This window comes from Stegostoma tigrinum, chromosome 4 (genome assembly GCF_030684315.1).
Source record: "Stegostoma tigrinum isolate sSteTig4 chromosome 4, sSteTig4.hap1, whole genome shotgun sequence".
Lineage (NCBI taxonomy): Eukaryota > Metazoa > Chordata > Chondrichthyes > Orectolobiformes > Stegostomatidae > Stegostoma > Stegostoma tigrinum.
The window spans coordinates 120,643,324-120,659,203 of record NC_081357.1 but is presented as its reverse complement, the minus strand read 5'-3'; the positions used below and the strand labels follow the sequence as shown (position 1 = coordinate 120,659,203).

The 15,880-nt window shown below is 39.8% G+C and overlaps 1 protein-coding gene across 4 annotated transcripts in view; it reads left to right on the top strand.

The window, feature by feature from the left end:
- LOC125452818 (CYFIP-related Rac1 interactor A) overlaps positions 1 to 15,880 on the top strand; it is a 182,748-nt gene that overhangs the window by 59,926 nt on the left and 106,942 nt on the right. The window contains exon 1 of one of the 4 annotated variants that reach the window (XM_048531705.2): positions 9,574 to 9,592. The exons of the other annotated variants lie outside the window; for them this stretch is intronic. The gene's annotated coding sequence lies outside the window, so the exon portion shown is untranslated. Of the gene's footprint in view, positions 1 to 9,573; positions 9,593 to 15,880 lie in introns of those variants that run through there. 4 annotated transcript variants of the gene reach the window in all.

Sequence of the window (15,880 nt, the reverse complement as noted above, 5' to 3'; positions counted from 1 at the left end):
TACTTTGCTAAAATAACCTTTGAAATGATAAAGGCACCATAACTTTCATATTTATGTCTCAGTTATTTTATGTAAGCCACATTTGTAATTTGCTGTGTTGTATTTGCATGTTGCCGCTGTCCATGCAAGACAGACTGTATCTGCTTTAAATTGTAGACTGTTTCATCTTAATGAGCTGGTTTCCACCCTAACAGTTCCCTGCTGAGTTCCTCTTCCTTGTAACACTATCCACTGCTATTTTTCTCACTCCTATTGCTTACAACACTCTGTCCTACATAATAAATATATTTTAACACATTCTACTATTTCAAGCTAGGTGGTTATAGCATATCATCACTTCCCACACTCCCCTCCCATAGTTTGTTGTTATTCTATACTGTTTGTGACAGCTAGAACTCTGCTCACCTTCGATTTCTTAAATTCATCCTCCATTAGAATGGCATTATTGTTAATATTAAGGTTGAATTAAACAGAATATATAGGGGCTCTGCTTCCAATTTTTAAATTTGAAGTAACTTACTTAAGCAGACAGTTCCCAATCTCCCCACTTATGTGTTGGCCAGATGGAATATAACATGGAAAACTGAGATTATGAGCATTTTGGCAGGAAGAATAGAGGTATGGAATATCTCTTAAATAGAGAAGAAACTGCAGAAATCTGCAACAAAGAGTGATTTAGGATTCATTACGTATTAAGAAATTTGTGTCACTTGGCAGGTGTTTCCAGAGGATGGAATTGGTCCATGGACTAGACATCACTGGCTTTCCTTCCTCAGGCTCCTTTTGCAGACCTCTTACTGATGGGTATTCTCAAAGAATTGTCCCTCAGACAGGACGTTCCTTCATGTCGGCTTCTTCTGAATTTCTCCCAGGCGTTAACATGTACGTTGGATTTCTTGAGGTAAGTCTTGAGAGAATCTTTTGGAGTACTTCCTTCACCATCAACTTTTTGAAAGCCATCCTTGAGCTGAGTGAAGAAGATTTGCTTTGGCAATTGGAACTAAGACATCCTCAACACATTGCCAGCCCAGTGAGGTTGATTGCAAATGATCATACCCTCAATGCTGGTCCTTATTGGCTGCTTCAAGGATGCTGATGTTAGTACATCTGTCCTCCCTGACGATGTGGAAAGTCTGTCTGAAGCAGCATTGGTACTTCTCCATGGCCTTAAAATGGCATCTATTTGTAGCCCAAGTTTCGGAGCCTTGCAGAAGAGCCAGAAGGACAACTGCCTTAAGTGCAAACCACAGTATCAGCACAACTGCTGTGGTTATCAATGACTCTCATTCTTAGGATTCTGAAAGTGGCACCCATGGATTGGATGCAGAGTTGGAATTGGATCGATAACAGCCTTAGATAAGAGGTGACTTCTCAGGTTGCCGAAGCATTTTTTTTGTTTGGGAGTATTTCTCTATTGATGTTATGGAGAGATAGACCAGATTTTAACCTGGGACATGTTGGTAAAGGACTTGAGATTGAGTCTGAGACCATTTCTTTGTTTTTGATATGCGCCTGCAAAAACATTATAGAACACTTGAAGATTCTCTTCTGAGGGCACAGAGATGGCATTGTCATCACCGTACAGAGGTCCCACGAGTGTCAGTGTTGCTTCGCTTTTGAATGTTGACCAATTAAGGCTGAAAAGTGCCTACACGTGGGCAGCAAAATGTCCACACCACTGGGAAGTATGCTCTTGACTAGATGAAGGATGATGGCGATGAAGCTGGAGAAGAGGGTATTAGCTGCCTCTAATTGACTGAGAAGGTGGTGAACCACCTTTGTCAACTGTGTAATCTATATGGCGTATTAAACATCCACAGTGCTGTTAGGAAGGGAATTCCAGGATTTGGATCCATGACAATGGAGGAATGGCAACATTGTTTAAAGTCACGATGGTGTGGGGTTTGGAAGGAAATTTGCAGGTGGTGGGCCTCTCATGTATATGCTGCCCTGTCCTTTTTTGGTGAAAGACGTTGCAGGTTTGAAAGGTGCTATTGAAGGAGCCTTGGGAGTTCAAACATTGCATCTTGTAGATGGTACACACTGTGTTGGTGTTAGCCGTAATAAATGCTGAATATAGTGGATGAGTGCCAGTTAAGTGGGGAAGCACTTATGTGGTGGTGATGTCACTAGACTAATAATCCAATTAACTTGCGTTTATCTCCAGAACATTAGTCAAAGTACTTTAGATGCTAGAGATCTGAAAAAAAAACTGAAATTGTTGGAGAAATTCTGCAGGTTAAGTAGCACCTGTGGACAGAGAAACAAAGTTAACATCTTGAATTTGAAATGAATTTTCTTCAACACTGAGCTCTGAATTAGATTCATCAGTCTCGAAATATTACTTTGTTTTCCTCTCCACAGATGCTGCCAAACCGGCTGAATTTCTTCAGCAATATTTGTGTTTTCATTATCAAGCCTCTGAGCACATGGGTTCAAGTTCCACCATGACACTTGATAAAATGTGAATTCAATAAAACAAAATGTAGAATAAAAAATCTAGCCTAATGGTAACCATATATTCACTTCAATTGTTGTAAATATATATCTGCTTCATTGAAGTCCTTTAGGGGAAGAAATTTATCATCCTTGCCTAGTCTAGCCTTGTCCAGACCCGCAGCAATGTGGTTAACTTTTAGCTGCCCTCTGGGCTATAAATGCTGGCCTAGCCAGCGGCACTCATATCTTGTATCTCATTGAAAATTTGAAACTTTGGCCCTTGATGTTCAGCTTTTTGTGTGTCGTTGTTGATGCATGCATCCATCCATCACACTGGTGACTTATAGAGTCGAGAGATGACCTCCCCCAGAATTTGCAACCTCTAACCTGCTGTTGTAGCCACAGTTATGGCTGGAACAGGTCAGTTTCTGGTCAGTAGTAGTGCTCAGGACGTTAATGTATAGGGATTCAGTGATGCATTTTTATTCATCCTGCCAAGGTTTCAGGTTCACGTCTTTACCATATTAGTATTCCAGTTGCCATTTTTTTGGACCACTGTTAACGTTTGCGTATTTCTTTGCAGATTCCTTATTATCTCTTAACAGCTTACTTCTCCACTTTACTTTACACCATCAGGAAATTTAGCTGCATATATTTGGTGCCTTCATCTAGTAGATTGAAAATGGCCATGGCTGCAGTATTGCTCCCTGTATCCTCCTCTTAGATCTTTCCAACCTGAAAATGATGCATTTATTCGGTCTTTCTGTTTCCTGTTAGCCAACTAATCTATTCATGCTAATATGTTGTCCCTTACAATGTGAGCTGTTATTTTGTGCAGTGGTCTTTGATGTAGCACCTTACCGAATGCTTTCTGCAAATCAAAGTACACTATTTTGATGTCATGGTGGAAGGAAAGTCATTGAAGAAGCTGCTGAAGATGTTTGGGTCTAGTACCCTACCCTGAGGAACTCCTGTAGGGGCATTCGGAGATTGAAATAATTAACTTCTAACAACTGCAACCATTGTGCTAGATATATTTTCAACTAGTAGTGATTTATCAACCTGATTCCCATTGAATCCAGCTTTACTAGAGATCCTTCATGACACTTTTGGTCAGATATTGACTTGATGTCAAGGAGCATCACCCTCTTCTTACTTCTGGAGGTCAACTCTTCAGTCTTGTGAGAAATCACCCAAATAAAATCCAAATCTCCAATGCTGAAGAAATAGACCCATCATCTATCGCCATAGTAACATGGCATATCTGGGATCTCATTGACAATGATTTAAACAAATTATTCCCAATTTTCCCTCTTGTTTTAGCTAAGTATATAAATGATTTATTGGAGACAGATGTAGGCATTGTATCTCCATCAAAATGCTCAGAGATGACCGACTGTTTACTTTCTCATACCTTCTACTGTGGCCTTACATAATGGACATTAGGCTATTATTTAATATATAAATACCGTAGGCCTATTTAACAGAATCTTGGACCAAGCGCTTTCATATATCTGATTTTTTAAAAAAAATCAATCTCCAACTTAAAAGGTGTACTCCAAAAACAAATGATATTTGTAAAATTAGATATTCATAACAAGCCCTGTATCAGCTTATCAGCTGCTGAAACCCTCATTCATACAGTTATTTCTAAACTCACCCGTTCTAATTAATCTTGAGATAGTCCAGAACTCTGACTTATGTCCAATCTTAATTCACTCAACACCACTGGGATGCTAACTTTTCAGTCCCCTGAAGGCAGGGGACTGGGGGAGGGAGGGGATAGGGGCACAAAATACTGACATCATTCTTCTCCCAATTGAGGCCAATTTAACTAATCTAAAAATTATTGAAGGAGAATATTCAAAAGTGGAATATTTAAAGTAGTAGACAAATTTCAGAAGCTGTCAATTTCTGAATGACTTAGTATGATATGGAACCAGTCACAAAAACAGAAATTCCTGGAAAATCTCAGCAGGTCTGGTAGAAGCTCTGAAGAAAAATCAGAGTGGAACCAGCCAAGGCTGCCTGACAGCATCAACTTGCCCCAAGATGAGGTCAGGGAACAAAGTGGAACTCTGCACCCAGTGGATTGGTACCTCTTGAGTTATATTTGTGGCAGCTCAAATGTCTTCTGACATCAGTGCGGTAGAAGAACAGATGACAAGTCTTTACACTCCTGCTCTGGCTAGGACACTGTTTGTTGTCTGACAATTTTATCGTTGGACCACCTCTTACAACAGCATAAATCATTTTACCACTTTCCCAGTTCTTAACAGCTAACGCTCATTCCAGAACCCTTACTGTTGCTGCTTCTGAAATGTTCTAACTTGGCTTAAACTAGTGTCTCGATCACCCTTTTTATGTTTGTTGTTTCGTGCTGTATGTCATTACTTATTTTGTTATTTTGTGAAAATAAAATCAATGCAAAGACCTTAACAGTGTGCACTTTACAGATTCTGACATTACTGACATTAATACCTTCAAACAACTCTTCCAGAAAGAAATTGTTCACCTAAATTTATAGATAACAGTGTGGAGTGGGACAAACACAGCTGACCAGGCAGCATCAGAGGAGCAAGAAAGTTGATGTTTTGAGTGGGGACCCTTGGCCTGCTGTGTTCCTCCAGCTCCACACTATATTGTCTCTGACTCCAGCATCTGCAGTTCTTCCTATTTCTGAGTGATTTATAACCCTACTACAAAGCCTCTTCCAATGATACCAACCTTGAAGAAGTTGACTTCCCTCTGGAAAGACCTTAGTGGATCTCTCTCACAATGTAACCCTCTGGTAATCTCTTTGGCCCTGAAAATCTTTACCACATACTTAAGCAGACCAGGTACTACAGCCTCAACTCCTTTCTCCGTACCTGCCTATGGAACCGGATCATCCCCAATGGACTTCAGTCTACAGTCAGGCCATCCTAAGTTGGTCCCAACCGTGACAACCTCTACATAGATAACATCCAGATCCTCCAAAAACGGTTTTCTGTGCGGGTCTCCAGCACATAGTCTCAGCATCTTCTGGCACTACAGCCCACTATGGAAGAAGTGTTCTGACCCGAAATGTAAACTTCCCTGCTGCTCTGATTCTGCCTGGCCTGCTGTGTTCCTCCAGCTCCACACTGTTATCTCTGACTCACCTCTTACTATCTCCACCGAAATTTATAGCCCACTTTTTGCTAGTCCTCTCTTTTTACAGCATTTGGTTTAGCTCAACTAACAGCTATACATTGTTATTCTTTTAGTTCATAATTGGACAAGACAATCCTAACTTGAGTCCCTGAAATTGTGAGATCTTATTATTAATGATGTGCGATAAATTTAGGTTTAGAACAGCATGTTTTTAGTTTGTAGGTGATAGTTATTCCACTTTAACTGCCAAGCATTGTTACAATTTGGGCTTCCTCCCAACATTGTTTGTTTGTTCATGCTTATAACTGCATGGCAGCAGGCCGACACCTCCTGTGAACTGAAACTCCCATGCTTCGTATTGCGTGCTTTACTAAGATTGACAATTCTGATACAATTTGACAGCATGCTGCTATTCTATCTATGTTTCAAGCCAAGCTATAAATATTGTTGACTGTATGGAATAGGTTTAAACAGAAGCAGTACACAATAACAGTGTAAAGTTTCTAAGAGAAATCCCTGGCTTCTGCAATGAGTGCTGAATCATTGTGTATCTTTAAGGGAGAACTGGCTTAGCTTCTGGTTGGGAAGCACACCATTATGCCCGGGAATAGATTTTGTCTGATTAATCTAGGACAGTGTCCCTACCGGGGTTGCTTTAAGTCACAAATGGGGAATTTTCCAAATTTTGCTCCCTGATCATATGACTCTGTGGTAGATAGCATTACGATTATAAAGGACAAGTCTTTCCTGTTCAGCGCTTAAACAACAACACTTGTTCTTCAGATTCGTTAGACTTAATCTCAGTACAGCACTTCTTGCTGCACCAACATAACACTTTGTATGTTTCTTACATCAGTCAACTTGAGTCTGTACAAGATTGTCATTTATTGTTGAATTGAAACCAGTTTTGTGTAGTTGATCTGTGGCCACTCAAACTAGGTAAAAATGTTAAGCGTTTTTTTTTTGAAACAATCTCCTGCATTTATTTAACTCCTTCTTCAGCATAGAGAAACATCAAGATACTTCACAAAAGCATGACAAATAATAAATAAGTCATATTAGGCAGATTGGCCCAAGATATGCACCAGAGACTGGAGCATAGGAATCGATTTCAAGAGAAGCTTGTGTGATTGGAGAGATAGGGAGGAGAATATGAAACTATTTGAAGCCAAGGATAAGAATTTAAAGTTGTGAGTGGCTCTCAATGCACCCACCAGTGCAGATCAGCAAGTTGTTTACACGGACTTTAGTAAAGCCTTTGACAAGGTTCTGTGGATAGACTAATTTATAATGTTAGATCGCATAGGATTCAGTGTGAGCTTGCAAATTGGACACAAGATTGACAGTAAGGAGACAGGGGGTGGTGATGGACGATTGTGTTTTGGACTGGAGGCCTGTAACCAGCGGTGTCACACAAGAATTGGCACTGAGTCCACTTTTGTCATTAATGTAGGCGATTTAGATGAGAGTGTAGGAAAAGTGGTTAGTAAGTTTGCAGATGACCCCAAAATTAATGTGATAGTGAAGAAGGTTATCGAAGATTACAAAGAGAGAGGAATGGCAGGTGGAGATTAATTTGTATAAATGAGGTATTGCATTTTGGTAAAATAGACAAGGGCAGGACTTACATAATTAATGGTAGGGCCCTGGATGATATTGTAGAAGAGTGAGACCTTGGGGATTCAGGCGTATAATTCTTTGAAATGTGCATTGCAGGTAGACAGGGTGGTTAAGAATGTGTTTGCCACGCAATTTTTCATTACTCAGACCTTTTGAGTATAGCAGTTGAGATATTATGTTGAGGTTGTACAGGACATTGGAGATGCCTCCTCTGGAGTACTGTGTGCAGTTCTGATCACCCTATTGGAGGAAGAATCTTATTAAATTGGAAAGAGTGCTGAAAATATTTACCAGGATGTTGCTGGGAATGCAGAATTTGAGTTATAAAAAATAGGCTCGATAGACTGGGACTTTTTCAGTGGGGTAACCTTTTATGGATATTTGTAAACTTATGAAGGTCATAGATAAGGTGAATAGCAAGGCTCTTTTCCCTAGGACAGGGGAGTTCAAACCTGGGAATATATTTTTTGAGATGAAAGGAGGAAGTTTTTAAACAGGATATATGGGGCAACTTTTTTTTGTAAACAGTGTGGTTCGTGTATGGAATGAACTACCAAGGGAAGTTACACCATTTAAAAGGCATTTAGATAAGTATATGTATAAGAAAGGTTTGCCGGGGTATTAGCTGAGTGCAGGCAAGTGGGACTGCTTTGGTTTGGGAACATGGTCAGTGTGACTAGTTGGACCAGAGGGTCAGTTTCCATGCTGTATGACTCTGACTGTATGACAGAAGTGATAGTTGAGGAGAGAGGTATAGATACATTAGTGTTTTGAACAAGTTGTGAGATATGGATAATGGGAAGGGAGAAAGAAATGCATTTAAATAATTGACGGTGAGTATTACTAAAGTATGCACAAAGTACTAAAGTATGATTAGGGTTTCAATAGTGTATGAATTGGGGGTGGAGGATGTGGAAATATTGTGGAAGTATTGATAACCTCTGTAGTGGGGTGGATGTGAGATCAAACATTGGGTTATGTCAGACAGGATACTGATATTGCAAGGTCAGGGTTTAGCTTGGTTTGTTATTTAGCAGTTAATAGTGAAGAGAAGACTTCTGTGGGGAGTGTAGAAGAGGACCTTTGGTCATCATTGTTCTTAGTGAGAAGTATTAGTCTGATCTGTTACAAGGTGGCAGACAGGCAGCCTTAACTTTGCAGATGCAGAAAAGGGGATGAATAGGTATGTGCAAGTGGGTCAATTGAAATATATCATTTTGCAGAAGTAGGGAACGCAAACTTTGCTAACTGTATTTTATGGATTTTGGTGCCAGGAAGTTGCAGACCGCAGCAAACGTTTGAAGTTCAGATATGAGCACGCTGAAGATAGAGGGCCAAGTTTTTTTAGCACTGCTCAAGAAAAAATATTTGACCCTGACTTCAGGGGAACATCTTTATATTTGACCATAATCCTAAGAAAGAGAATGCCATTAGTGGCAAATTTAAGTCAGTTTTGCATTCATGTTCTAACCCATTGGAGACTGGCATGACTGGCTTAAACTGTCATTTAACATTGGAAGCTTATGATCCTGAGAGAGAGATTTCACTTCATTAAGTTTTAAGTGAAATACATAATAAAGCATTAGTGTCTGAAATTATATGTGGCATTTGACCCTTTACTTTCTAGAATCTTTCCAAATGATGAGAAACATAAATTAATAATTGTTTCATCCACTCCAAAAAATTAATTAAGGACTCCTGTGGTATTTGCATACTTAGAGCTTCTTTATCAAATATTGGTGTACTGAGGAGTGGACTTGTTAAAATGTTTACGGTAATGCTTTTGTTTACACACTGTTAAATATTTGAAATCTCTAAAATAGCATTTGAAAGTCAGAATTTTTAATGCACTAATGATGAGGACTTAAGTATTGTATTAACTTTGATGAAAAATCTCTCCCGTTTCATTATGCACGGTATAACAAAATAGTGTTTTGGAGTTGATACTTTAATATCCATTGCAGTAAATGCTATTATATTGAAAAGGACGGTTGTTGCTAAAGCTTGCGTCCTGCAGAAATTCAAATTGACATCCAATGTTAAACAGCTTAAGGAGTTCTTAATAATCACTTTTAGCAATTTGGCAATGTGGGTGGATTACAGCAAATTAATTACAGTAAGTTACATGAGATAGTGAATGCAGCAGCAGGTTGGTTTAACTCAGAAGGGTGGGTCTGTTTAGCTTAGTTGGCTGGATGGCTAGTTCGTGATGTAGAGTGAAGCTGACAGTATTGGTTCAATTCCTTCACCAGCTGAGGTTATATTGAAGGATTCTCCTTATGACCCTTTCCCCTTGTCCCTCAGATTAAACAATCACCAGATGTCAACAATGAGAGAACAGCTCTGTGGTCTGCCAAGAGTGCGTGACTTAGCCTAATCCTGAGTAAAGCAAGTACAGGTAAAAATGTTATAAATGGATTCCCATTTACAATTCATGTCCCCAGTTTGTTGCCTTAGATGTGAAGCGTAAGCAAAGCCCAATATAGACGAGGAACTTGCCCACAAAAGAATTCAGAAGTAAAACCCAAACTCGCTCTGTTATAGCTTGTTGGTTTCAAAATATTACAGCCTAAAATCCATTCATCCTCTGAACCAGGAGAGGTTTGGAACAGTGAAATTCAGAGTGATGTGACAATCTTTAGCATCGCCAGCATAGCAGGATGCTACTCGGCCCATGTTTTAAGAGAAGTAGCCAGTTAATAGCACACTCCCTCTCTTCATTCATAACTTTGGGAGGAAAAGAAAAGTCCTTTTACGTATATATCCAGTTCAATTTAAAGTTACCATTGAATCTGTTCCCACCAAGTACATCTCCCAACCTTCCCGCCAAAAAAGCAATGTATTTCGATCATGACACCTGCTACATTTCAAAAAAGAGCCTCAACTCCCCTCTGGTTTTTCTGTCAATTACCTGAAATGTAACCTCTGGCTACTGACTTCCTACCAGTGGAAAATATTTCTGCTTATTTAATCTATCTAAATTCCATCATGACTTTGAATATTTTTATTATTTTCTGCTTGATGAATGTTCTCTTTAAGGATAATTATCTCAGTTTCTTTGCTTTTTCTACAAAAACGGAGGCTCTAAATCTGGTAAATCTCTAGAATCTCTCCAGAGCCTTAATGTAATCGAGAGTCAGAAGTAGGAGATAGAATTTGGAGGTAGAGGGCATCTTGGACAGCAGCTTGTGCATTTCCCCATTCAGTTGCACTTGTGGGGTTTCTTGAAAGTTACTGCCTGATTTACATTTGTATCAACATCTGAATCCATTCTAGACCAAACTAGGTATACAAATTTTGTTTATGTTAGCAGTTTCAAACATTTGCTTATTACTGGGAATTATATATTTATCTCCATGTAACCGTTCGTGTGCCCTGCATATAGCACCGCTGAACAGGTACTCGGAGCTAAGTTCATTTATATGCTTTAATGGGTTTAACTACATTGCCTGACACTCAGTATTTCACAAACAATGTTGAATGCCAGCAATCAATGTAGTCAATTTTCTATCTCAGGTGCAAGGTGGAATGGGGCAGGAGTGCTGGTAGATATTCTAGTTTTCATATTTTACTTTTGTCCCTCCAATCAATTCTAAATGAATACGTTGTGAAGAGAACACTGATCAGAAATCCAGCAGCATTGTAGTCAAACAGCCTAATTTGCATTACTGTGAGTGGACAAATGGCCCAAATGCACAAGGTCCTGTCCCTGTTGTTTCCTTGCTGCCGACATCAAGCATGCTGAATATCAAAGTTAACACTGTAAGTCTAAGGCTTTTGCATCTAATAGCAGATGTAATGAATAATGAACTAGTAGGAATTGCTGATACTGGAGAATCTGAAATAACAAGGTGTAGACCTGGATGAACACAGCAGACCAGGCAGCATCAGAGGAGCAGGAAAGCCAAAGTTTTCTCAAGAAGGGTCCAGACCCGAAACGTTGGCTTTCCTGCACCTCTGATGCTGCCTGGCCTATCCTTAATGAATAATAATGTGCTTTTGGTAACCCACTTTACATGTTTCCACTCACCCTCTGATGGAGTTGTGATTCAGTCCTTCATGTTTGTGGCTGCTCTCCACAGATATTGTTTTGTCCCAGATTTTGTCACAAATTTACTTTGTACCACTTTCTCTTGCCTTTTCCCCGAAGCCCAGTGCATCGATTCTTTTCAGACAACCCTTAAAGCAGTGAAAATTCACATTTGGAACTTGCCCTTCAAGGAAAAGCTTTCCACTTTGGCAAGAAGCAATTGATCCTTTCAGTATTTAATGGCATTCCAGGCTGTCAGTTTCACAGCTCTGTCAATCCTGCTATTTTGTCACATTGTCACCAGGTGAGTTTCAGCTGCCTCACCCAGGAAGTGCAGGCTAAGTTGAATAGAACTAGTGAGCACCCTATAAATTTTTTCTACTGTTTAAGAAGTAATGGCATAAATATTGCTGCCAATTAACTCCATCCTATCAAAAAGTACCTCATTGATGACTGAGCTTGAGAAGATCAATCCTCCTGCACCAAATGTCAGCTTTTATAGAGACTTGGAGGGGAGAGCTAAATGTTTTCACCGTTATGATTTTATAATGCCACGTTAAGATATTTGTGGGACATATCCATTGAAAAATAAATACTGGTTATCTAAAGCCAGAATGACTAGGGATAGCAGTGAGAAAATAAGGAAGAAAAAGGAGGCATGTGATGCATATCAGAATGTTAATAGTGATAGTAATCTGGTAGAGTATCCTAAATGCAGGAGCGATGCAAAAGCTGGAATAATGAAAACTAAGAGGAACCATGAGAGAAGGATGGCAGGCTGTGCTAAAGTTGTTAGAATTTGGAATATGTTGCCCATAGGGAGTGACAGAGGGTGGATACCACAGAATGTTTCAAACAATAGGTGGATAAATATTTGAAAGTGATTAAATTAGGGAGCTATGGAGAATAGGACTACCTCTATTTCTTTCCAGAATTGGTGAAACATGATTGGCCAAATGGCCTCCTCTGTACTGTAAAATTCTATTATATTTAAAGGCCCAATTAAGATTGTTTTGTTCACCATTTACCCTTTTGAAAAACTTGTGCACATTTTCAAATATTTCCCTAGAAAGACAGTTTCCTCTGAATCTGGATAAGCACAGTGTTAGCTACTGTATGCCTTAACTACACAAGGTAGAATTTCCCCATTTCCAGTTATGTTTTGTTGAGTGAGATTCAAGGTGTCTGGTCCACCATGGCTCTGAAGGATTTTCCTCTTGTGCTCTTCAATTCCTTAATTATATGGCTGAGCTTTTTGTTGCCCATCTTAAGGGAATCACACTGCTGGTGATGTGCAAGCACTATCCACTGCTGGGATCATGTGGTGTTCATATTGCTGGTGCCATACATAAAATCCAGCTGGACACCTGGTACTTTGTAATAAGGATGGCGATCCATTGTTATTGCTGAGCACATGGCCTGGAAAGAAAGTCTGTTTAACCCTTTGCAGACAGGGACTGGGAATGATCATTGAAAGAAACCATGTCACCAGCCCCAGCCAGCCAGGTCGCTGATAGTGGTCTGGGTCAGTGTTGTGTCCTGGATTAAAAGAAATGCTCAGCAATACGGGAGGAAGGTCAACAACGCCTGTGCTGTGTTAAGGTTAAGAGCCATGATTTTCTTTCTGCTCCCTTACACTCACAGGGACGCCACATACTTCCACTGTGCAGACATGTCAATAAGATTCATGGACTATATCTCCAGCTTTTAAATGCATCATTTCTGAGTTGCAATGGCGTAATGAAAGTGAGAAAGGGATCTTGACGTCAATGCAGTTGCCTCTTTTTTTTCTAGGTTACAGTATGGAACCAGAAGGCACCCATAGTAAGGAGTGACCAGACACAGAAGCCCCAAAACTTGTTGGGATATTTTAGAAATGCTTGGCTCCTTCATCTCCAACACCTCCCACCCAACCTTTTGATGGTGACGGAAAACTTTATAGTTGTTCAAACTGAAGAGTATGAGCCTGTACTTCAGGACATTTTCAGTAGGCCAGTACTCTTTAGGCCTAAATGCCCTAGGAAAGGTCAGCTAGTGCTTTCAGGCCAGTAAGACGAAGTACAGATTGAGCTTCCTCCATCCCAGTTCTGGAGTCAAAATTGCACTTCGATGTAATGAGAGGGAGAGGAAGAAGAAAACGATTGAGGGTTCATAGGTGGCACGCATGACACATTTGTAAATAACTGTGCATTTCTGTAAATATAGCTTCACTTCCACTCTTAAAATTGTCTACTGTAGTATTTATTTTGCTGTTAGAACTGGTTAGCTTGCACTCATGAGAAATGAGCAGCGTCTTTTGTCAACCCACAGGTGAAAGAACTTGTAAAGGCCAAGCATTGCTTCTTTCTCTCAAGCCCCTGACTCTGTTATTACAGGTGTTATCAGGCATCCGGGATCCTTGAAATGAGAGTTCAGGCCTCTCGCCATAGCTGATCTTCTGTGATATACGTAACAAACAAATGTTGGTCAGATAGCATATGTTTTTGAAAAAAATGTTCAGCTCCCACATCGCATTGAAGCTTAATGTTATGCTATGTGGGATGAAAGCATCCCAAGGACACCATTGTCATAAGGAGCACTAAGGTTTCTAACCTTGTTCCATTGCACTTCATTCAGCTAGAACTAAAGTTTTAGTGCTAGTTTGGATGCAGAATTCTACTAGTGAGCCATCATTAAACACCTTACCGTAACTGCCCCGAAAACGAAAACACGTCCTTGTAAATCTTGCCTTTGCATATTTAGATTTCAGTTTGTGGAAGTGGCCGCTGCGAAGCGTTGTCTTCCAGTGCTAGCAATGGAATATATTTGGGAAACAGGAGCGGCAGATTTTGCTTTGAAGTATTTTTGTCAGATTACACTTGCTTTTCTGACCTAAGGAGGGAATTAGTATATACAGTGTGATGCCCCAGAGTTCCTAGACTTCTAAAAGGCATTTATGGACAACTTTGGAAGTCCATATGGTTCTACTCAACAGACGTATGAGGAAAGTTATAGTTCATGAAATAGAAGTGGTAGTAATAATTTGGCTAAAAAGTTGGCTGGTGGATAAGAAACTGAAATTAATGGTAGATGATATTTTTGGGCTGGAGAAATGTTTGTAGTGGAGTTTGAAATAGCACAATGTGGAGCTGAAAGAACACAGCAGGCCAGGCAGCATCAGAGGAGCAGGAAATTGACTTCTTCAGAAGGGTCCCGACCGAAAAGTCAACTTTTCTGCTCCTCTGCTGCCTGACCTGTTGCATTCCTCCAGCTCTACACTGTATTGTCTCTGACTCCAGCATCTGCTGTTCTTGCTACCCCTTTGTAGTGGAGTTCACATGGTTTTAGTATGAGGACCCTTACTTTTCCCAATTTTATGAAAGATTTAGATCTTCGTATGTGGTGACAATTTCAAAGTTTTGCAGGTAATACAAAACTTGGAAGAATTGTAAACTGTGAAGAGGACCATGTAGAATTCCAAGAGGACATTTGATAAGCTGTTGAGTGGATGGATAGGTAGCAGATGAAACTTGTTGTGTACAATTGTAACTTTTGTTTGAAGAGCATGGAGAGACAGTACAAATAAAATACACTATTCTAAAGCATGTGCCAGAGCAGAGAGACCTATGTGCATTTGTGCAATAGTGAATAAATGTGGAAGGACAGTAGAGAAATCTGCTAATAAAGCATACAGTGTATTACGTTCCTAAGGGGAGATTTAATAGTTCTCAAAATCATGGAATATGGACGCATTGGTTAGGAGAAATGGTTTTCACTTGTAAATATATCAGGTGCCTGTTCTTCTGCTATATCTTCTGTTCTATACCTACAGCTGGAGGGTCTGGTGTAAGTCTGTTGCAAAATAAATAAATGAGGTGAGATGAAAGTTTTTACAGTGATTGGTTAAGGTACAGAATGCTCTACCTGGAAATGTGGTAGAAACATTTAGGTATTCAGGAGAATAGTAGATGACTATTATTAATACGCAGAGTTACAGGGGAATGGCAGAAGATTGGCACTAAACTGAAATACTAAATGGCTTCCTTCTGCATCATAATTCTGAGATTGCTTCAGGCCAAGATTTGGAATGTACATTCCGGGCAATGAATGTTTAGCTGATGACGTGAATATTGAACCCAGATGGGTGGCATTACTGAGTTGTCAGAGGTGTGATTACTGCAATTACCCTAGCAACGTTTTCAATTCCAAGAGTTTTCCTCTTCCAAGAGAGAGGCAGCAACTTGCTCTACCATTTTCCACACTCTATCAGCTGTTTTGTGCTGTTATTGTGCAGCTGACTTTTGATCTGAGATGGCAAGGTTCCACCTTGTCCATGTGAATAAATTACAGACCCTGCCTCAGACTTGAGATGATTTCACCCCTGTGACCCACCCCTCAATCCCATTATGGTGTTACTACACCAAAAAACAATGTAAAACATAGAGCTGTCTATAACTCAGTACAAAAGATTTTGTTTGCTAAGATGTAATGTGACATACACAGAGGGTGGCAATCTCGAGTCAGTCATGAAGTTAATGTGTGTGTGCTAAGAATACAATATGAGGTGGACATAGGGTTGGCAGGCTCCAATTAAGCACAATGTAAGTGGCCATTAAGAAAACAGGCTAAATATTAGATTTATATGTGTCTTAGTTTGTAAAGTGACCTGGCCAAAGT